Source organism: Choloepus didactylus, chromosome 11 (assembly GCF_015220235.1).
Source record: "Choloepus didactylus isolate mChoDid1 chromosome 11, mChoDid1.pri, whole genome shotgun sequence".
Taxonomy (NCBI): Eukaryota; Metazoa; Chordata; class Mammalia; order Pilosa; family Megalonychidae; genus Choloepus; species Choloepus didactylus.
The window spans coordinates 41,076,684-41,100,741 of record NC_051317.1 but is presented as its reverse complement, the minus strand read 5'-3'; the positions used below and the strand labels follow the sequence as shown (position 1 = coordinate 41,100,741).

General features: G+C 39.0%; 1 protein-coding gene across 2 annotated transcripts in view; it reads right to left on the bottom strand.

Annotated features, from left to right (window-relative positions):
• FBXL7 (F-box and leucine rich repeat protein 7) overlaps window positions 1-24,058 on the bottom strand; it is a 444,772-nt gene that overhangs the window by 263,409 nt on the left and 157,305 nt on the right. The window lies entirely within an intron of this gene.

The window sequence follows — 24,058 nt, the reverse complement described above, 5'->3', positions numbered from 1 at the left end:
AGCAAGAGAAAAGCAATCCATTACATACAAAGGAAGCTTAATAAGACTATGTGCAGATCTCTCAGCAGAAACCATGGAGGCAAGAAGGAAGTGGTGTGATATATTTAAGATACTGAAAGAGAAAAACTGCCAACCAAGAATCCTATATCCAGCAAAGCTGTCCTTCAAATATGAGGGAGAGCTCAAAATATTTTCTGACAAACAGACAATGAGAGACTTTGTGAACAAGACACCTGCCCTACAGGAAATACTAAAGGGAGCACTGCAGAGTGATAGAAGACAGGAGTGCGTGGTTTGGAACACAATTTTGGGAGATGGTAGCACAACAATGTAAGTACACTGAACAAAGGTAACTATGAATACGGTTGAGAGAGGAAGGTGGGGAGCATGTGAGACACCAGAAAGGAGGAAAGATAAAGACTGGGACTGTGTAACTTGGTGAAATCTAGAGTGTTCAACAATTGTGATAAAATGTACAAATATGTTCTTTTACGAGGGAGAACAAGCAAATGTCAACCTTGCAAGGTGTTAAAAATGGGGAGACATTGGGGGAGGGATGCAATCAGCGTAAACCAGAGACTGTAACTAATAGAATCATTGTATTATGCTTCCTTTAATGTAACAAAGGTGATATACCAAGGCAAATGCAGATGAGGGGGGGGATGGGGGGCATGTTGGACGCTTGACATTGGTGGTATTGTCTGATTCTTTATTCTACTTTGATTTGGGGTTGTTTTTCCTTTTGCTGCTTCCTAGCTGTCATTTTTTTTTCCTTTTCCTTTTGCCTCTCTACCTTCTTTGACTCTCCCTCCTGCCTTGTGGAAGAAATGTAGATGCCCTTATATAGATAGTGGTGAAGGTGGTGAACACATAAATGTATGACCATGCAGAGAACCATCGATTATTTACTTGGGATGGAATGTATGGTGAGTGAACAAAACCATATTAAAAAAAAAAAAATGGGTTGATGACAAAACCTTGAGGGCAATATACTGAGTGAAATAAGCCAGACACATAAGGACAATTATTGCAGGGTCTCACTGATAGGAACTAATTATAATATGTAAACTCATAGACATGAAATATAAGGTACCAAGATATAGGACGAGGCTTAAGAATGGGGAGTGGTTGCTTAGTATGAGCAGAATGTTCAATTAGGATGAACTTAAATGTTTGGAAATGAACAGGGGTGTCGGTAGCAAGATGTGAGAATACCTAACAGCACTGAATGGTGTGTGAATGAGGTAGAAAGGGGATCAGAGTCATATATGTCACCAGAAGGAAAGTTGGAGGTCAAAAGATGGGAATGTATAAAACTGAATCCTATGGTGGGCAATGTCCATGATCAACTGTACAAATACTAGAAATCGCTTCCACGAACCAGAACAAATGTATGCAATACAATTAGAAGTTAATAATAGAGGGGCATATAGGGAAGAAATATATACCTATTGCAAACTATATACTACAGTTAGTAGTATTTCAACATTTTTTCATAAACAGTAACAAATGTACTATACCAACACTATGAGTCAACAATTGAGGTGGGTTGGTTAGGGATAGGGGAGGATTAGAGTTTCCTTTTCTTTTTTTCTTTTTTCATCTTTCACTTTATTTCTTGTCTGGAGTAATGAAAAGCTTCTAAAAATTGAACAAAAATTAACTGTGGTGATGGATCACAATTGTCTGAGGGTACCCAGGGGAAGTGATTGTACACTTTGGATCTTTGGATAATTGTATGGTATCTGAACAATCTCAATAAAAATGAAAAAAAAAAAAAAAAAAGGTTATTAGATAGATTCACAGAAGCTCCAAGGAGAGATAAACAATCTGTCTTTGAGGCTGTAAATTAGGGAAAATGTCCAAGAGAAGCTGCCGCATTTTTCCAATGGAAAATCCTCTCCCAACTCCCAGTGCACAGGAGGTCATGGCCACTGCTGATTCCAATGGCTGGATGTTTCTCTGCCACTCTCAACATAGTTAATCCCATGAGGCACCTCCTTTTTCACATCACTCTTTTCTGAATCAGCGTTCAAAATGGGCACAACTTAACCGTGGGGCCAAAGTCACAGTGTTAGCTGGAAGGGAGGCTGAGGAAATGGATTCTGGCTTCTACCTTAGGAAGGCAGGATTTATAAAGTGGAGATTCCCCAAACATGAATGGCATTCAGGAATCCATTACATCAAGTCTTTGCTTCAGATGTTTTTAAATTTCATGAAATCAAGTACGAAGCCATTTTTAATTCATATTTTTCTAGCTTTGACATTAAAAAACACCTCATTACACAATGATAACATAAATAGTATCTTGAAGTATCTTCTAGGACTGTTACAGTCTTATTTTTTAGCATTAACATTTCAGATTCATCTGTAATTTGTTGTTGTATAAGGAGGTAAGAATAAAATTTTAATTTCTTCCAAAAGCAAAGCCCATTTTTGCGATTTCATTCATTGAAGAATGCCTCATTTTTATCCATGGACTTACAATGCCATCTGTACTTATATGTTAAATGAGCTCTATTTTTTCATTGAATTATTCATTTATTGTAGGCCAGTACTATACTGTTTGTTTACAGTAGTTTTATCTAGTTGTTACTGTCTAGTAGGGCAAGCTTCCCTGCTATTGCTTTATTTAAGGATTTTCATGGCAATTTTCCTCTTTATTTTTCCATGTATACTTTAGAATCACTTTATATGTTCCAAAATAGAAAAAAAAATGAATTGATTGTAATTGTGCTAAATTTATATATTAACTTCAAAAGGAGTGACATTTTTATGATATTAAATCTTCCTATCCAAGAACATTGTCTTCCTCTCCGTTTATTTGGGTTTTATTTTATGTTTTTCCATATAATTTTATTCTTCTCTTCATATAGTCTGTCTCCTTGAATTCATTCCTAGGTATTCTGTGGCTTTATTCCTGCATATTATTATGAATGGGATTTTTCTCATTTCCATTTTTATAATGTCAATTTAGCCTATTTTTCTAACTGCATCTGATTCCACATTATATAGTCTACCTTTCATGTAAGTATTTCCCATATAAGTTTTGTAATGATAATTTAACTGTTTTATATAAAGTGAGTTTGATGGAACATCTCATGACCATTTCATAATTAAAACAAATCAGCTCACTCATTTTTGTTTTTTCATATTGACACATCTATTAGCTAAAACTGTGGTTTGTAGCTCCCATTTACAAGTCTTTACCACAAAAACATATAGGTGTGTGTTTATGTGTGTGAATGGCCTCTTTACAAACAATGTTACCTCATAATTACTGTAATTCACATGGACCCATGCATTTATAACATCTCAAAGTTTACGTCTAACTAGACCTAAAAATGTATGTCTTTCTGCAAATATTGTGCAATTATCTGTTTCTCTATATAGCACCAATAGCTCCGTTTTCAACTGCAAGCCAAAAGCTAAAAAATGCAACTGATCGTGTACCCAGGGGTAAGCAGATAAACAAATGAGATTTTTTCTTCTGTAAAATGTTCATAGTATTTTGAACAAAAGAAGGATTACAAACACACCTGCATACATGAGTAATTCTGATCCTATAAAAAAAAAAAGGGTCACTGATACTGTAGAGTTGTGGTGCAAGTAAATGTTTTATAAGCATAGAGCATTCCAGATAGAGTAGTGCCTGCAGCAATGACCAGAGTCAAATGATGGAAGTTTTGGCTACGCATTTTCCGCGTCTATGAAACGAGTGAGTTAGTCTAATGGGCACTTAAGTATCTCTCAGTATGCAAGACTCTAAATTTCGAAAATGCTCTTCTGTCATTTCCCAACACCATGGGAAATGGTTGACATGTCGGAACCCATGGAAACTATTTCGGGAACACTGAAACCACAATTTTCAGGCAAACTGATCAACCAAAATCTGTTTGCAAAGAAATTCTACCGGAGCCCTTATCTTGGCTGATTTATGTCATCAGACAAAAGGAAGCGCTGATTAATTAAGTCAAAAGTTATGTTTCTGTAACAACTCTGATACCACAGAAAGAAATGCAGCCTTTGCTTACTTCCACACCTTGTATTAGCTGACACAAGGATACTCAAATGTGATTTAGACTAGAATGTGTCCTGAGATTGGTAGCTATCTTCACAGAGCCACACCACAATGGCATGTTTCTGAAGCCAGGCACTCCACACTTGGCCATACCCCAGTTTAGAGAAGGACCCATGTTCCGGTTTGCTAAAGCTGCTGTTATGCAAAATACCAGAAATGGATTGGCTTTTATGAAGTGGATTTATTAGGTTACACATTTATAATTCTAAGGTCACAAAAGTGCCCAAACTGAGACATCAACAGGAATATACCTTCACTGAAGGAAGGCCAATGGCATTGGGAACACCTGGGGAAGTCCCGTAGCTGGAGTCTGCTGCTCCTTTGCTCCTGGGTTGCGTTTCAAAATGGCTTTCTCCAAAATGTCTCTGGGCTTCTGTGTCTCAGCTTCTCTCAGCTCTCTGCTTGGTTCTCCTGGGGCATTTCTCTTTAAGCATCTGGGAGTCAGCTCTTAGCTTCTCTCCAAAATGTCTCACTCAGCTTCTCTGTCTTTGTGAGCTCTAATACAGGACTCCAGTGATCTAATTAAAATCCACCCCAAGCAGGTGGAGCCCACACCTCCATGTAAATGATCTAATGAAAAGGTCTCACCTACAGTTGGGCGAGTCACATCTCCATGGAAACAACCTAATCAAAAGGTTCTACCCTAATCAAAAGCTTAATAAGTCTGCCCCGACAAGACTGCATTAAAGAACATGACTTTTGTGAGGGACACAACAGATTCAAACCAGCACAGCCCATTTGAACCACAGTCATTCTAAGAAATTTTCTAACATGTACAAAGTATGCAAGCCTAAAAATGAATATACATAGTTTTCAACAAGTAGTTTATATTCTAAAGACTTAATATCATAGAACCCATACGTGTATATCTAAATAAGGCTTATGGTAGAATTCTATTAAGTGATTTTTTTTTAATGTAAAAAAGAAATTTCAGCCCTACTCTTCCCAAATTCATCCAATGTACACAGAGGAAAAACACCAAAAATGTTGGACAACATCTTAATGTTGGACAATAACTCTGTGTTGGACAACATCTCACCATTCCAAAGGGCCAAAACAGGCGCCTGTTTTCCTAATCAGAAAGTTTCTCTGTTTCAGAGATTAAAACTTTGGGGAATAGTTAGAGGTTTTGGATCTCTTAAATAACCTTGAATCCTTTAAGTATTAAATAGAAGTCAAAAATGAGCCATACGCAATAGACATCAAGAATATTAAAAGATAATTAAAATAGAATATGCATTGAGCATTCAAACTATATGGAAGATAGTTCTTGGCTGACTGTAAGTAGATTGCTAATGACCAGTTTTAGTTTTTGTTTGTTTTTACAAATTTTCCTCTTAGCTAGAAGAGATAAACCTTCTTCTTTTAATCTCCTCCCTTCACAAATGGATTCCTAGGCCCCTTTCTTAATGATGCAAATGGGCCTAATTAAAGACCCTATCATTTACACATCAATGTGTATCATTACACATCAAATCTGTGAATTGTCAATTTCATCTGGCCTGATTTGGATAACGATACAGCAGTGTTCCAAGAAGTTATGGACCCTTGCCCTAGAGTAAAAGTAAACAAGTCTTTCTCTAAGAAATAATTGGTTTCACTGTCTGTGGGGATATGAAAGCCAATTTACATAAGTCTAATTACTTCATCGTTTAGTTTATTTGACTCAAGTGAAGTTAAATGGACATTTTCATGACTATAAACCTTATTTCTAAGTGTTGACAAGTTATCTTCTGCTGAGTGATATTTACAGGTTCTCTAAGTTTGAGTAAAAGTTGTTCATATTTTCAATAAATGGGCAAGTTTCTGTAAATAAATAGGCACTGAGGGAAAGAGAAATCAATTTGGGCAGGAAAGGGCAGGAAAACCGAAGGTACATGTCATTTCTGGTAGCTTCCGTTAGAACTCCCTAAAGGGAAGTCATGAGATCACTGTGGATAAATGCAGTGAGGACAAATGGATAAAGCAACCCACATATCGAGTTAAATTTTTCCATTAAATGTGACATTTTTAAGGAGTTGAAATTGATTCATATTTCATCATGCACTTTTTACTGGTCATTTTTTCCCTAATTTTGAATCTGCTCCTTAAGGGCCTAAGTAGCCTTAAAATACATTGTACCAGACAGATGAAAGGCAAAGTTTCCTGGTAAGCTGTGATAACCTTCTCATCAGAAATATAACTCCTATCAGGGAAATCAGGCCTACGGGTAACAAGTCCATTGACAATGGAAGTTAAATAAAGGAATCAGCAATTCCAGATAAGCTATTAAATTAAATCTTAAGCCATTTCTTTCCAATAGGTAATAATATAAATTTCCAGAAACAGAATGAAATAGACTTATATAATTGTACATGGAGAAGGAGGCAGAGGGTTAAGCCAGTGGCTTGAATAAAATCCTTTATACTCAAGGGAAGGTAAGAAAAAGGAGGAAGAAAAAGGAGTCCAAAGAGAGATCAGAAGCTACTGAAGTGATTTTGAGTGGAAACAGTCTCCAAACATGGCTGTATCCGTGTAACCAGAAAGTAAGTCATCAAAGAGCAGCAAAACTCCTTAAGCACAAAGACAATCTCTGCCTCACAGAGACCTACACCTAGAGCAGCTAGGAGAAACTTGCCACAAGTAGGCAGATTATCATTTTTCACTCAGCCATTTAGTGTCAGAGTGATGCAGGAGCTGTTTCTACCACAGTCAAAGAAACAAGAGAAAATCAGAAATGATGGCAAGGAGGCAGAAGCTAATGAACACAGAATAAACAAGTGCAAACAGAAACGCAGGTACATTCTAAACTGAACAGAAAAAAGGTATAAAAGAAAAGAACAATTTTCAGATAAGCCAGAAGTGGAAAGAAGATAAGTTTGCATTTATAGTTCAGACTGACGTAAGAGAAAGAAGAAATGCATGCAGATGAGGAAACATGGGTGCAAACATGGTCTGCATGACATGACAGAATTTCATTGCTCTCAGTAAATTACAACACAAAATTTCAGATCTTTTTAGTTCTTGAGTATCAAATATTGAAGAAAATTTAGGTTTTTAGATACTATAATCTTCCCCCATTTAAACATTATATGTTGAGGAGAAGGTGGGGCAAAATGGTGGCATAGGGAGGTACAAAATCTAGTTAGTCCTCTGGAATAACTAGCATATAACCAGGAACAACTAGTAAATACTATAGAACAACTGTTGGGGGACATCTGTGACAGGACAAATATTGCACACCAATATGGAAGGGTGGAATGGCTGAGATTGCAGCATAAGAACATAAGTAAAGCTCCCCAAACTGTGTAGCTGGCACCCCTCTCCCACTGGCCAATGTCAGGCTGAGTTGTACTATTTCCCTGTGTGAAAAAGAAGCAGTCTAACAGCATAAAAAAATAAAAAATAGGAAACAACCCGAATGCATTGTACAGTGTGGGTAAGTAGTATTTGGTGAGATTTTTGTTTCAGTTTTGCATACTTACATACAAGTGTGAACTGGGTCCCAATAAAAAATGTATTTCTTACTGTGGGACTCAGTAAAACTCATTTGAAAAATGTGGCAAGAGTAGTTAAAGGGATATCTAGCAATAAGAATAGATCTCAAAAATGTAGTGTTGAGTGAAAAGAGCGAGTTGCAGAGCGCTGTTTACAATGTGACCCCATTTCTGAAAAAGAAAAAGAAGGCAAAATGGTATCATTTTTTGATGGAATCATGTATCCACATAAAAAAGGTCCAGAAAGATGTGTATCGGGTTCATATCTGGGGACGTGGGTGGTGTTTAGAGAGGCCTGAGCTTTATCTTGCATGGCCTAATTTGTAAAAAAGAAAGTATGGATGTTTAGTTGTATATTTAAGTGATTAAAAATATGTTTATGCACTATGGAAAGACTCTCCAAGAAACCTGTTAGTACTGATGCTTTTCCCCTTGGTTGTTTTTGGCTACCTTTTTCGAATTCATCTCCTGTTGCTTTCAGTTTAAGTGTCTTTCCTTTGGCTTTAATTTGAGTATTTTATAAATTTGTAAATGCCAATTAGTTAATTCTGGTTTCTGTAGTTATTAGCTTACGATTGCACATGAAGCCCCTTAAACATTAAAAAAAAAAAAAAAAAAAAAAAGAAGCAGTCTACTAGGAAAAAGTGAAGGTAGCTCAACCAAGCTCCAATTGTGGTTTTTTTTTTTTTTAATTTAAATTTTTATTGCAATTGTTCACATACCATACAATTATCCAAACATTCAAAGTGTATAATCAGTTGCCCCTGGTAACCTCATACAGCTGTGCATCCATCACCACGCTTAATTTTTGTTCAATTTTTAGAACCTTTTCATTACTCCAGACAAGATATAAAGCGAAAGACGAAAAAAGAAAAAAGAAAAGGAAACTCGCATCCTCCCATATTCCTAACCAACCCCCCTCAATTGTTGACTTGTAGTATTGCTATAGTACATTTGTTACTGTTTATGAAAGAACGTTGAAATACTACTAACTGTAGTATATAGTTTACAACAGGTATATATTTTTTCCCTCTATGCCCCTCTATTATTAACTTCTAATTGTATTGTCATACATTTGTTCTGGTTCATGGAAGAGTTTTCTAATATTTGTACAGTTGATCATGGACATTGCCCACCATAGAATTCAGTTTTATACATTCCCATCTTTTGACCTCCAACTTTCCTTCTGGTGACATATATGACTCTGAGCTTCCCCTTTCCACCTCATTCATGCACCATTCAGCACTGTTAGTTATTCTCACATCTTGCTACTGACACCTCTATTCATCTCCAAACACTGAAGTTCATCCTAGTTGAACATTCTGCTCATACTAAGCAACCGCTCCCCATTCTTTAGCCTCGTCCTATATCTTGGTACCTTACATTTCATGTCTATGAGTTTACATATTATAATTAGTTCCTATCAGTGGGACCCTGCAATATTTGTCCCCATGTGTCTGGCTTATTTCACTCAATATATTGCCCTCCAGGTTTCTTCATCATTCAGTTTTTTTTTTTTTTTTTACATAGTTTTGTTCACGTCATACATTCCATCCTAAGTAAACAATCAATGGTTCTCTGTATGGTCACATACTTATGTGTTCACCACCTTCACCACTATCTACATAAGGGCATCTACATTTCTTCCACAAGGCAGGAAGGGGAGTCAAAGAAGGCAGAGAAGCAAAAGAAAAAGAAAAAAGAAAGAGGAAAAAAAAAAAAGACAGCTAGGAGGCAGCAAAAGGAAAAATAACCTTAAATCAAAGTAGAGTAAAGACTCAGACAATACCACCAATGTCAAGTGTCTAACACGCCTCCCCTATCCCCACCTCTTACCTGCATTTACCTTGGTATATCGCCTTTGTTACATTAAAGGAAGCATAATACAATGGTTCTCTTAGTTACAGTCTCTAGTTTACGTTGGTTGCATCCCTCCCCCAATGCCTCCCCATTTCTAACACCTTGCAAGGTTGACATTTGCTTGTTATCCCTTGTAAAAGAACACACCTGTACATTTTATCACAATTGTTGAACAGTCTAGATTTCACCAAGTTACACAGTCTTGGTCTTTATCTTGCTTCCTTTCTTCTGGTGTCTCACATGCTCCCCACCTTCCTCTCTCAACTGTATTCATAGTTATCTTTGTTCAGTGTACTTACATTGCTGTGCTACCATCTCCCAAAATTGTGTTCCAAACCACGCACTCCTGTCTTCTCCTATCCCTCTGTAGTGCTCCTTTTAGTATTTCCTGTAGGGCAGGTGTCTTGTTCACAAAGTCTCTCATTGTTTCCTGGAAAATATTTTGAGCTCTCCCTCATATCTGAAGGACAGCTTTGCTGGATACAGGATTCTTGGTTGGCGGCTTTTCCCTTTCAGTATCTTAAATATATCACACCAGCTTTGCTGGATACAGGATTCTTGGTTGGCGGCTTTTCCCTTTCAGTATCTTAAATATATCACACCACTCCCTTCTTGCTTCCATGGTTTCTGCTGAGATATCCGCACATAGTCTTATTAAGCTTCCTTTGTATGTAATGGATTGCTTTTCTCTTGCTGCTCTCAGGATTCTCTTTGTCTTTAACATTAGATAATCTGATTATTAAGTGTCTTGGAGTAGGCCTATTCAGATCTATTCTGTTTGGGGTATGCTGCACTTCCTGGATCTGTAATTTTATGTCTTTCATAACAGATGGGAAATTTTCATTCATTATTTTCTCTATTAGTGCTTCTGCCCCTTTTCCCTTCTCTTCTCCTTCTGGGACACCAATGATACGTACATTCTTGTACTTTGTTTCGTCCTTAAGTTCCCAGAGATGTTGCTCATATGTTTTCATTCTTTTCTCCATCTGCTCCTTTGCGTGTAGGCTTTCAGGTGTTTTGTTCTCCAGTTCCTGAGTGTTTTCTTCTGCCTCTTGAGATATGCTGTTGTATGTTTCCATTATGTCTGTCGTCTCTTGTGTTGTGCCTTTCATTTCCATAGATTCTGCTAGTTGTATTTTTGAGCTTTCGATTTCTGCCTTATGTATGCCCAGTGTTTTCTTTATAGCCTTTACCTCTTTTGCCAAATCTTCTCTAAACTTTTTGAATTGATTTAGCATTAGTTGTTTAAATTCCTATATCTCAGTTGAGGTGTACATGTGTTCCTTTGACTGGGCCATAACTTCATTTTCCTTAGTGTAGGTTGTAGTTTTCTGTTGTCTAGGCATCTGACCTCCCAGGCCACCCCAGTCAGGTTTTCCCAGATGAGAACAGGCTCAGGTCACAGAAGGAGGAATTATTCAGTATCTGGTTTCCCTGATGGTTTTTCTTACAGGATTGACACACCCTGTGCTTTTCTGCCTGGCAGGTGCACCTGTCAGCTTGTCACCGGCTGGTGTAAGAGGGTGTGGCCTGTGGGTCTCCTCCCCCAGGCTTTGGGGTCTGGTTCCGGTAAGGCAGGCAGTAGAGCTGGGCCCCTCCCTTTCCTCTTGAGAAGCTATGCCCCCTCCAGAGATGTCATCTGCATATCAATAAGTTCTTTGTTTCTCTGACTCTGCTGGTCAGAGTGCTGCAATTTTAAAATGGCTGAGCCTTTCTTTACTGCAAAGCATTGCGGGCTGAAAACAGCTGAGGCTTTCTCCACAGAGAGAGAAAGGGACAGAAAGCTCCCAGATTCACCCATCAGCCAGAGATAGCACCAATCCTCTGGGCTCCTGTCCTGAGACAGATATGTCCGCTGACTCTCCCAAGGTCAGTTGTCACCAAAAGCCTCTGTCTGCTTGTTGGGGATTCGCAGTCTGTATTGAACAGTTAACATTAAAACCCCAGTTGGAGCTGGGCTGAGGTACACTAGCTTGTTCGCAGAGTGCTGTTCTCTAGCACCGCAAGGCTTCCATGAAGGAGGGCTCTTGGCTCTTGGTGCGGGTCCGTGGTTTTTACTTATAGATTTTATGCTGTGATCTCGGGCATTCCTCCCAATTCAGGTTGGTTGATGATGAATGGATAGTGAAGTTTGTATCCCTGCAGTTATTCCAGGTTATTTCCTAGTTTTTCGGTCATTTATGAATTGTTCCAGGGGAGACTAACAGTCTTCCACTCCTGTCTATGCCGCCATCTTAGCTCATCTCCAATTGTGCTTTTAATCGATGAATTTGGACCACTAAATACAAGCTACAAGAACAGAAAAACCCAGAGCAAGCAGGAAAGGAACCTGAGGTTTCTCCCAGCAGAGAGGAGGGTGGGAAAGACAGAAAAAAAATACATGAATAAATCAAAGCAGAGGATTTTGGAATCAACTGAGGTCAGAATACTGGAAAAGGGCAGTATACCAATAAAATGGGCATACAGAACTGGGCACCAACTCTGGTTTTTGACTGGTAACTGGGGGGATGGGGACTTGCTTTGATAATGGGATTTCTTTCTTTTTTTCCTTTTTTCTCTCAGTCTAAGTAGCTTATTAAAGAAAGCCACAGGCATTTTCAATTGTCAGTGCTGTCCCAGGCAAGGGTGGAGTTCAGATAGTCAGAGAGACAAAGGAAGAAATCAAGTGTAGATGATAAATCCCTAAAGGGCTTATCTTCCCTAAGAAAAGGGGGAGGCAGTGTCCAGTTCAAGTGTCTGCCCTCCCTCAGAGAACTCAGACCCTAGAGCTTTGGAGGGAAAAAAAAACAGAAACAGCTTAAGCTTTACTTCTAACGCTCTCAGCCCCTGGCAGGCAGGGTCTACTGAGAATTAAAGGCACCACAGCTTGTTTTGCCAGTGGGGAGTTGTGGGTTGACAAGTGCCAACTGCTGGGCAGGACAGGAAAAGCACAGAGTGTAGAGGCCTCACAGGAAAGTCTGACAATCTCCTGGGTGTCACCCTCAGGGAAATCTGATACTAATTATACCCTCATCCTGAGACCTGGGCCCATCTAGTCTGGGAAAATCTGATTGGGGTAATCAAGGAAACCAGATGCAAGGCAACAAAAAATTACTGTTCATACTAGAAAAAACGAAGATATGGCCCAGTCAAAAGGGAATAAGCTTACACTTCAAATGAGATTCAGGAGTTGAAACAACTAAAGATCTTCAAACAAATATGCTAAATCAATTCAAAAATCAATCATCAAGTTCACAGAAGATACGGCAAAAGAGACGAAGGATATAAAGAAGACATTGGGTGAACATAAGGAAGAACCTGAAAGCTTGAAAAAACAATTGGCAGAACTAATGGGAATGAAAGGCAGAATAGAAGAGATGAAAAACACAATGGAGACATGCAATAGCAGAGTTGAAGAGGCAGAAGAAAGGATTCAGGAACTAGAGGACAGGACATCTAAAATCCTACACAAAAAAAGGGCAGATAGAGAAAAGAATGTAAAAATATGAGCAGGGTCTCAGAGAACTGAATGACAACATGAAGTGCAGTATGAATATACATCTCATGGGTGTGTCCCAGAAAAAGAAGACAAGGGAAAAGGGGCAGAAAGAGTAATGGAGGAAAAAACCACTGTAAATGTCCTATCTATTATGAAAGACATAAAATTGCAGATCCAAGAAGCACCCCAAACAGAATAGATCCAAATAGACCTACACCAAGACACTTAATAATCAGATTATCAAATGTCAAAGACAAAGAATTCTGAAAACAGCAAGAGAACAGTGATCCATCACATACAAAAGAAACATGATAAAATTATGTGTGGATTTATCAGTAGAAACCATGGAAATGAGATGGCAGTGGCATGATATATTTAAGATACTGAAAGAGAAAAACTGCCAACCAAGAATTCTATATCCAGCAAAACAGTCCTTCAAAAATGAGGGAGAGTTTAAAATATTTTCAGACAGACACTGAGAGTTTGTGAACAAGAGACCTGCTCTATAAGAAATAGAAAAGGGAGCACTACAGGCAGATGGGAAAAGGCAGCAGAGAGAGTGGATACTCTATGGACTCACTAATAAGAACTAACACTAATGAGCAAAATTTGAGAGTTAAAGTTGAGAACACAGGTTGTCAGGAGATAAAAAGAAGTTAACAAATGGGAATTTGATGCCGAAGGAGTACATAAGGCTCAACAGTATTGTTGTATAGACCCAGAAATGGACAGCATAATACTGTGTGATTGTAGCACAACATTTAAATACTCTGAACAAAGATGGTTAAAAGCTGAAAGCTAGGGGCATGTATGACACCAGAAGGAAACATAGAAGATGAAGAACAGGAATTGTATGACTTAGTGAAACCTAGAGTGGTCAGTGATGGCAATTAAATATACAAATATAAGAATGTTGTTAAAAGAGGTAGAACAAATGAATGTCAACAAGGTTTTGAAAAGTGGATGGTATAAGGAAAAATATACAATTAATGCAAACTAGTCTACAGTTAATGGTAACATTGTAAGATGCTCCCATTAACTGTAACAAAGGCAATATACCAAAGCTAAATGTCTATAAGAGGGAGGTAAAAGGGAGTGATACGGGATTCTTGGTGGTGGTGGTTTTGTCTGACATTTTCATTGTATTTTATTATATTTTTATTTTTATTCTGTTTCTTTTTTTTTAATATTTTTATTGTTCATTTTTTCCCTCCTTTTCCTCTTTCTTTGGGGAAGAAATGGAAATGTCTTCATATAGATTGTGGTGGTGAATACATAATTATGTGATAATACTGGGAATCATTGATTTTTATTTAGAATGGATTGTATGCTGCATGAATAAAACTGTTTAAAAAATAAACAGAGGGATACAAGTGCTGGAGAAAATGTGGAGAGAGGGATGTACCTATTCCCTGTTGGTAGGGAAGTAGAATGGTGCAGCCAATCTGGAGGGCAGTGTGGTAGTTTCACAGGAAGCTAAGTAGGGGTTGCCACATGGTCCTGCAAATCTCTTATTGGGTATACTCTTGGAAGTACTGAGAGCAGGGACATGAATGGCCATTGAACACTGGTGTTTATGGAGGCAGTATTCATGGTTCATGATGGATAGAGGTGACTTAAGGGTACATCAACCAATAAACAGAATGGTGAACTGTGGTGTATACATACAATGGAATATTGAGCAGCAACAAGAAGAAATGAAATTGCAAGGTATGCAACTAGATGAATGGACATTGAGGACAGTATATTGAGTGAAATAAGCAAGAATCGAAAAGACAAACATTATAACACCTCACTAATATGGGCTAACTATAATGTGCAAACTCTGATAATTGAATCTGAGAGCATAGGTTATCAGGGGAAAGCTTATGGTAAAGGTTCCTAGACTGTAAACCCCTAGAGCAGTCACATCTATTCATGAGTTGTAGCGGTTACTTCTAAATTTTGAGATGATGAGCTGTTTGTGTATAACTGGTCAGTCCCTGGAACTTTGGGGTCTGTGAGCCACCTGAGACTCAGAACCAGAGTTCAGTAGGTAAGAATGTCAGCATTACCCCATACAGCAAATGTTAAAGAGGCTGAAAAAGAGATCAAACTTTAATTAGACATATGAACAAAATGGACTTGGTTAGGACTAAGATAAGCCAGACTAAAGGGAAAAGGATGATATTGGCTGTGTTTTAAAACTTCAACTTCTGTGAGAGACCAAAGGAAGAGATGTGTACTTGGTGGAAAATTTATATTTTCTATAGCATGCTATATAATGTAACTTGTATGGTCAGTTTACTCAAACACCATAATTACATGGAACCTTAAATACGCGGTGAGATCTAGTTGGTTTGTACAGGTTAGCATGAAACCCCTACATCCCAGAGTAATTTGGGCAGAGAATGAAATGTTTTTGCAAAGCCCCCTTGAGGGACTGGAGAAAAACTGGAAATATTAAACTACCCACCTGGGGAATTCCTGATATTCTCACAAGCACTGGGGACTACCATTGTAGTAGGCTAATCCTTCAATCTTGAGGCTTGCCCTTATGAAGCTTGTTACTGCAAAGGAGAGGCTAAGCTTACTTATAATTGTGCCTAAGAGTCACCCCCAGAGAACTTGTTTTGTTGCACAGATGTGGCCTCTATCTCTAAGTCAACAATGCAGGTAAATTCACTGCCCTCCCCCCTACATGGGGCATGACTCCCAGGGGTATAAATCTCCCTGGCAACATGAAACATGACTCTCAGGAATGAGCCTGGACCTGGCATCGTGGGATTGAGAAAGCCTTCTTGACTAAAAAGGGGAAGAGAAATGAAACAAAATAAAGTTTCAGTGGCTAAGAGATTTCAAATGGAGTTAAGAGGTCATTCTGGAGGTTATTCTTATGCATTATATAGATATCACTTTTTAGGTTTTAGTGTATTAGAATACCTAGCAGGAAATACCTGAAACTGTTGAACTGCAACCCAGTAGCCTTGATTCATGAAGACGATCATGTAACTATATATCTTACACTGTGTGACTATGTGATTGTGAAAACCTTGTGGGTCACACTCCCTTTATCCAGTACATGCACAGGTGAGGAGAGAAATGGGGACAAAAAGTAAATGAATAATGGTGGGGGGGGAGTGGGAGATGCTTTGGGTGTTCTTTTTAACTTTTTTTATTTTTATTTTTATTTTTATTTCTTGGAGTAATGAAAATGTTCAAAAAATCGATTGTGGTGAAGAATTCACAACTGTATGATGATACTGTAAACAACTGTACACTTTGGATGATTTTATGGTATGTGAATATATCTCCATATAATCGCATTAAAAAAGATTATATGTGGACCTATAACATTTCAGCACAATTGAACACAATGCTGCATTACTGCAACATGTTCTTAAGTTTTGAGCACATCTATGTTATAGCTTTCACAGCCTGGCAAAGGACTGAGCAACACCCATTAAATGAGATGAGAAATAGAACAGAAGGAGCCAGGATCTGGAAAAGATTTAGCAACTGATGTGGAGTAGGCTTGGGGATGGGACAGCAGTACAAGAGATGACAGAATCAGAGCTCTGACAAATGAATTATGTGGTCTGGCAACCATTAATTGAAACAGCACCATAAAAGTTCCCTGTCATTCAGGTATGTTGTAGTTGACATGGGCAGATATGAAATAGCATATAGCCCAATGGGGAGAGAATTCAGTGGCAGCAGCATTCTAAAATAGAAACAGACAGATGAGAGCAAAATTTGTAAGCATGTATCAGACAATCAACCTGAAAGGCCACAATGAAGGAGGTCTTAGGGTTCCCAGGTACTAGACACACTGATGAAATAGGGGCTCAGGCATGGGGAGCACATTTCCTAAAAATAAGATGCAACGTAGAAGGGGGATCACAGTCCATTATTAATTTTTTAACTTTCATAAACAGGATACGTTAGCTCTTCCTTCGTGGCTCTTTTTTTTTTTTTTTTTGCTATATTGAGGTGTAACTGACATGCAATTAGATACACATAATTAAAATACAAAGGTTGATGAACTTTAACATACGTAAACAGCCTTGGATTCATCACCACCATCAAGTTAACGATCATAACCATCAGCTGTCAGAAGTTGCCTTCTGCCCTTTGGTAATCTCTTTCCTCCTCTACTCCACCCCTCACTTCCTAGGCAACCACTAATCTGCATTTGGTCAATAAAGTTTGTTTGCATTTGCTAGAACTTCATAAAATGGAATCATACTATATGTATTCTTCTTTGTGGAGCTTCTTTCTCTTGGTGTGATTATTTGCAATCCTACCATGTTGTTGTGCGTATTGATAGCTTATTCTTTGTTATTGCTGAGTAATGCACAAACATTTATATTGTGTTTGGATATTTCACAAATTGTTTACCCACTGAACTTCTGATGAACATTTGGAACTTCACAAATAAAGCTGGTATGAATATCTAAAAAGCCAAGCCAGGAGGATACCTGGAATGTCTGCACACTGCTAGAAACAAACATACTTACCTAACCACACAAGTAGGATGGCTGAGATAAGTTTAACCAGTTAACTTCGAGTTATCCTGGCAAAACGCGATAGACTTTTCCTTTCTATTCTCTGGAGCTCATAATAATGCTGTACTCATTGCCCATGAATGCTCCTTACCCACTCAATCATTCCCCAGGTTCAGCTTTCATAACTACGAGATTTGTCCTCGTCAACAACTCAAATCAGTAATTTACTAATTGAGCAACCAATAAGGAAGGCTTGTTAGATTTCCAATGTCAGGGTATACTTTCATTGCTTTAAAAATAAATAAGAATATCAAAAAAGGAAATGAAGCTATGGCCATTTTCCTAAAAGCATTAGAACAAATCTGGCTCCAAAAAAAAAGTTGAAATTGACTTGGCTGGGACTCTGCTGAACACAGTGTGAGACAATAAAGCAGCTATAGAGTCTGAGTTCAAGTGGTCACTTCTCCATAGTTTCCAGAGAAGGTCATTTCAGGCAGAGTTTGTCATCCAACAGAAGCCCTCAACAGGGCACAGGGCTAGAGGATGGGAGGCATGGAAAATTACTGTGGCTAAGAGAGCCCGAATGGAAAAACAAACTTCACTCAACTGGGTATGGAAATTGGTAGAAGGGATCTTAATCTTGCAGGAATGTGGCCCCTTCAGTTGGCCAGGATCGAGCCATCTTGGGGTCTGATCCACTTGGCTTTATAGATATTGCACTGTTAAACTGGGCTTTAATTCAGAAGGGATAAAAATAATCACCACAAGAATGTTGCAGAGATTTTATGATGTAGAAATGGCCATGTTAGTAAGGGAGAGAACTCTTCATGGAAAGCTTAAAGCCAGAGTTCGGTGCCTCTTTGTGTCTGCCTGTTTATTGATATCAGAAGTTTTTATGCACATCTTTTCAAGTGTACTTAAAAATATGGACTTCAATGACAAGCAGGTGTCTTCATTCCCAATTCAGATGGCAGAAATGATGCACAAAGTTGACAAAGTTGCCGCACAGGACCTTGCTAAGCTAATAAAATCACCTTCCCATCATCAACTCTGGGCTAATGTAATATTATTGAAAACAAACCTCAATGTGTATTGTAGTTCCATCCATAGTCTACGAATTCAAGGCAAAAACAAATTAAGTAGCAGGGAGTAGTAGGAAAATGAAGAAGCATGCATTCAAAAAGTGGCCATTCAACCTGTTTCACATGTCATTTCATCAAAGTTTTCACTAAGAATGTATGTTGGTGACAGGTGTTTAAAATGTATTAGTGCATGTGGTATTTCCAAGACTAGCAGGTAGCGGCATCTTCTCTCACCTCCAGGCTTTAGAGAGGTAGCATGATGAAGTGCAAACAGATATTCTGGTTACAAATTCTGGTGTAGACACTTTCTGCCGTGGGAGCTAAGGCAAAGTACTTCTACCTCTCATCCTAAGTTTATTCATCTGTTAAATAGGTGTACTGTGCTAACATGAGATGTGGTAAGGATGAAGAAACATAACTTCTATGTACCATCCAGTGTGGCCCCAAAACACTTCAACAAACATGAATGCTCCTCTTTTCCCTCTCTCTCTATCATGACTGGTTCAATATAAATTGGACTAAAAATGTTCTTTGTGGGATGTCTACTATTGCCTACTACATAATATTGAGAAGGAATAAGTATGAAAGGGCAAACCCTATTAATTCACTATATCTACCTCTAGATTCTTCCCCAACACTCTTTTTTTGTTTCTCTGACTATGGAGCCTCTTTGCCCCCTGGATTTTAGACTTTGCTGTGGTCAGCCATTTGGAATTGAGAGGTAGTAATGCATTATGAGAGGGCATGGAAAATTGGCAGCGACCTCAAAATAGTAAGAGAACAGTAAATTGTAAATTGCCAAGTAAATTGTAAATATTTCAACTATTCTTGCCGTTATATGGATACATAGGTACATTGGAATTCTTTTCTTCTCATTGCAGTCTTGCTCTCACCTTCAAGTTAGTTCAATCAAACTTAATGTTAAGACATCTATACTCTCTGAGTTTACCAGAAATGGCATCAGGGAACTTTAACTGGTGCCATTTAAGACCTGAAGAAGAGACTGAATTTGCAGTGGTCATGAGTTTTGAGACTTGGGCCAACCAACATCAGTGAACACATACTATCTTGAGCTAGTCCAGTTTCTCAAAAAGCATTTTGAACCCTCAACCAGGCTACTCCAGGCTCCTGACATTTCTAGGGGTACCACTGAGTCACATACTGCCCTGGTTGACTGTCAGCTGGGCTCCCCATAACACAATCTAAATCTCCGAGACTCATAGCCCATAGCATCTCAACCATCAGTATCATATGGTAACTTGCCATTAAGATCTTTTAAAAAGAGAGAATTTTAGGGCTTGCAAAACAACAACAAAAAGTTAAGTCAACAATGTGGTATTTAAATATTGCCAGCAATCCCAAAGCTCTGCAACAGCTGAAAACAATTTGAAACATAAGATCAGCCAGGGAGAATGTCTAATTTAGATTAATGTAGGAGACTTTATTCAGCCCCTGCCATAGCTATGGAGGCAGCATTTGAGTTTTCAAGCGTGGTCCCAGCTAAACTTCATGAAAATTACTTCCTGGCATTGTTTCAAGTTCTTCATTCTGGAGTCAGGCTGTCTGGGTTCAACTCATAAATCAGCCACTAGCAGGAGAACTTTAGGCAAGATCCTTAATCTCTGCCTCTGTTTCTTCATCTGTAAAATGGGGGTAATAATAAAGCTACCTCCTTGTGGCTACTGGGATGATTAAATTAGAAATAACTAGGATAATTTCAGACACAAAGTAAGCATTCATTATAATTGTTATTATTTTTAATGGTATGTAAATGTTCAAAAAGAAATACATTTTTATATTTCCTTTATAGTACGCCAAACGATACCTTCAATTCACAATATGTGAGGCCCATGTTATTATTCCTTTACAAATGAAGATGCTGAGGCATTAGAAGTTGATTTATTGACACTACTCGATGAGCTGGTGGCTTAATCATGATTTCTATTGTGGTCCTTCTTCCCACTTCCATTAAATTGCAACGCCTCCAAAAGTTTTAGAGCTTCTCAGAAACAAAAATGAATGAAGTAATTGGCTGTAAGTGATTGTTAGAACAGAGAATACACTCTAAACAAGCCAAAATTCCACATTTGAAAGGAAGGCTAGGCAATTACATTGTCATTTCCAAGTGAACAATGCAGCCAAGTCTTTTGTTATTGGACAGAACTTCCAATCTGTGAAGTTCCATATAGAATTGAACCACATAAACCCTTTGCAGAGAGGACAAAGTGTTACAAAGATATTTTAAAAAAACAATCTAAGAAAACATTAGAGAGCTTTAATAACTTGGAGGACTGTACCAAAGGAAGGCATAGATTCATGTAAGGGGATAACTGAATTTAGTGCTAGTTTAAAGAAAAGGAAATAACAAAAGAGCAAATGACTCTCTGAAAGCAAACATCCACATAAGGAAATTTGGCAAGGTTGTGGTGAAAACTGTCTGACCCACATTGGCCTTGTTTATCACTTTGTCCACGAAAACCACTGATTATCAGACTGGGTCATCACCCCAGCTGGGAAGGGAAGAAGGTAAAGACCAAATCCCAGGAGTGCCAGGGATCTGCGTTTAGCTTGTTAGCTTCCAACATCTCTTGCTCTGCTCTTGCCCTGGATCCATCCAAAGGTGAGGCCCCCTGACCATGGGTGTCCTATCTCACAACCAGAGCACACCTGGATGGCAGGTGCCCCCTCCTTCCAGTGTGTGTGGCAGTGGAGATTTACTTCCTCATGAATACACAAGCTTTTTGAAATCTGAAAAGCAGCACAATGATGTCCTTTAATTTAGTTGATACTGAGTGACTCATTAAGGCTTCACGCTCCTTGTACATCTCTGAACCTCTGATGGGGCAAGTTTACCAGAACACTAAAATCCAGGGTCTGAAGACATCTTGAGACAGAGAGAGCATTCCTCAGGTAGACAAAGTAAGGACTCAGTGTTTTATCTCTTTGTTTCTTTCCCTCAATGAGGCACTGCCATTTGAACATGATTGGTATATAATTTCCCATATATGGGGCCCAAAAGGATTACTCTCTAACTCGTCACTGCAAATCATCAGCATAAAGAGCAAACTATCAATGAGGAAGTATTCAGACCCGGAAATTCCAGGCAGGCTCTTGTGGCCTGGCAAGTTCATTATCCCTGTTAATGAACGAAGGCAAAATCATCAAAACAATTTTTAATTCAAAAATCATTTGGTTGGGTTTTATAATGGAAGAAAACACTGTGTCAGACACATATGCTAGCACTAATTTTGGACACAGTTCCCCCTTGTATTTGCTAAGCCTCAACACGACCTCAGATCACATCCAAGAAGACACTGTTAATGGCAAAGGAACAGATAGACGACCCACTCACAGGTGAGTGTTTTCGATCAACACAGCCTTTCCTCCAAGGACCCCAAAGCCCTTTACATCAACTGCACAAACAGGAACCACTTCCTCTTCCTGGAGCACACCAGCCTTCATCTCCATCAACCTTGCATTGTAGAAAAGCAAATGCTACCTTCAAAGTCTCTGAGCTCAGCCTTCAATTCTTGTGCGATACGGAGTGAATTAGTTTCCTAGGGCTGCTATGATAAATCACTGCAAATTAGATGGCTTCAAATAACAGAAGGTTATTGTTGCACAGTTCTGGAGGCTAGAAGTCCAAACTCAAGGTGTTGGTGGGGCCATGTTCCTTCTGCATGCTCTAGAGGGGGATCCCTCCTTAACTCTTCTAGCTTCTGGTGATTCCTGGCAAACCTTGGAGTGCCTTGGTCCATGGCAGCATAACTCCACAATCTCAGCCTCTGTCTTCACTTGGCCTTCTCCCCTCTGCGCGCCTGTGTCTGTGTCCAAACTTCCCTCTTCTTAGAGGACTTGGGGCCCACTTTAGTGCAGTGAGACCTCATCTTAACTTTATTACATCTGCAAAGACCCTATGCCAAAGAGCGACACTATTCAACCCCAGACACAGGGGAGCCAAGCCTGGTTCACAGTTCCATAGTTAACATTTCTAAGAAGTTAAACCCATCTTCCACCCACTCTCCCAGCCCTGGCCACAGCACATGAGGTAAAGAGGAGAGCAAGGAGGCTTTCCCAATGTTATTTCATCCAAGGTCAGTCTCTTTCTGAAGCCGGCACGAGTTTTTTACAGACACTACATTGAGGTTGTGACCTACAAATCCAAGTATGGCACAGGGGACAAAGAGATTCCTGGCTACTTTTTGCTGACTCTTAAAAATCAGACTTCGTGCAACTCTTTAGCTAGGATTTAGCTGGTTCCTTTCTCCTAAAATATTGCAGCAAGGGAAAATGATGATGTTAGCTAGACCAATAATTCAAACACATCGAAAGAGAAGCAGCTCTGTGCAGAAGCCTGGGGATTGGGACGCTTGCTGCTAGAGAGTTCATTTAGATTTATAAAAGACGAGCTGCCTTTGTATGGTTCATAAAAAATTATTATGTGAAAAATTTGGCTGCTCACTGCATTATTCATTGCAGGCCTACTAAAACAAACAACCATTAAACACATGAAAGGGTTCGTGCATTAAGTGAGAAGAGTAAATGAAACCTGTTAAACAAATTATAACTGAGATGAGTGAAATGGCACTCTGGTCACAAGAAGAAAGGCAGAAAGTAAATACTCAGAGTTTTGCACTTAGTGTATTTAATTTAGATGCAACAGTTTTCCTTTTCTTAAATAAAGCCACAGAATCAGTTGACATGGTGGGCAAGTTGTCATGGTGGGATATAAGAACCTCAGCAGACTGGGAAGTGTGAGATGATCGCCCAGTGAAGACTCTGATATGGATTTCTCTGCCCCTCTGAAGTCTGTCTCAACCAGTCTTGTTCTAAGGGTGCAAAAGTTAACCAGGCTTGGTCCAGGGCATACACTTGAGTCTGGAGCAATGCAAACTGTCTCTTATTCAGAACCATCTGAAGGGCTCAGTTCGGTCTCACACAACTTAGGGGTTTGGGCTTGCGTTTAGGTTAGGAAGAGCAGGTTTGATGGATCACAAATTTTTCCTTTCCAAATGGCCCCAAATTCTTGGTGACTCCAACCACTCCCAGCATCTCAGAATCAGAAACCAAGTACTAGACTGAGCCTTGTCACACTCTATTTTTGAGACTAATTGATGCTTTTGTTCAAGCCCTAAAATCTGTGACCCTCCTGGAAACTGGCTCAGTGTGGTTCCCTTGGAGGATTATACATCCTGGCCACTTTCAAAATAGATTTGAGTGTTTTTCTTTATTCACTTTGCAACAAACAGAAAGCACTGGAAAAAATGCATAAGAAGCTGCCATCTTTCATGTCCTTAAAGGACATAAAAGCAGCATGGAGAAGTGGAAAGAGATCACGGGGCTAGAGTTGGGTTAGAATGTCTCTAAGACCCCTTCTAGCTATAGAATACCAATTGTTTTAACCTCCAGACCTGTTGAAATTATGAGTGTTGGAAGCACACCTCGTTGAAATACCACCTATGCCAGAGGCCACATTTACAAAAACTGGCGGGAAGACACTTAGGAGACGTGCCTGCTCCCTGAGGTAGACTGAAGTATAATACTCCAACATAGACATGTTCTCAGTCTTAACCCGCATTCCTGTAGGAGTGAAC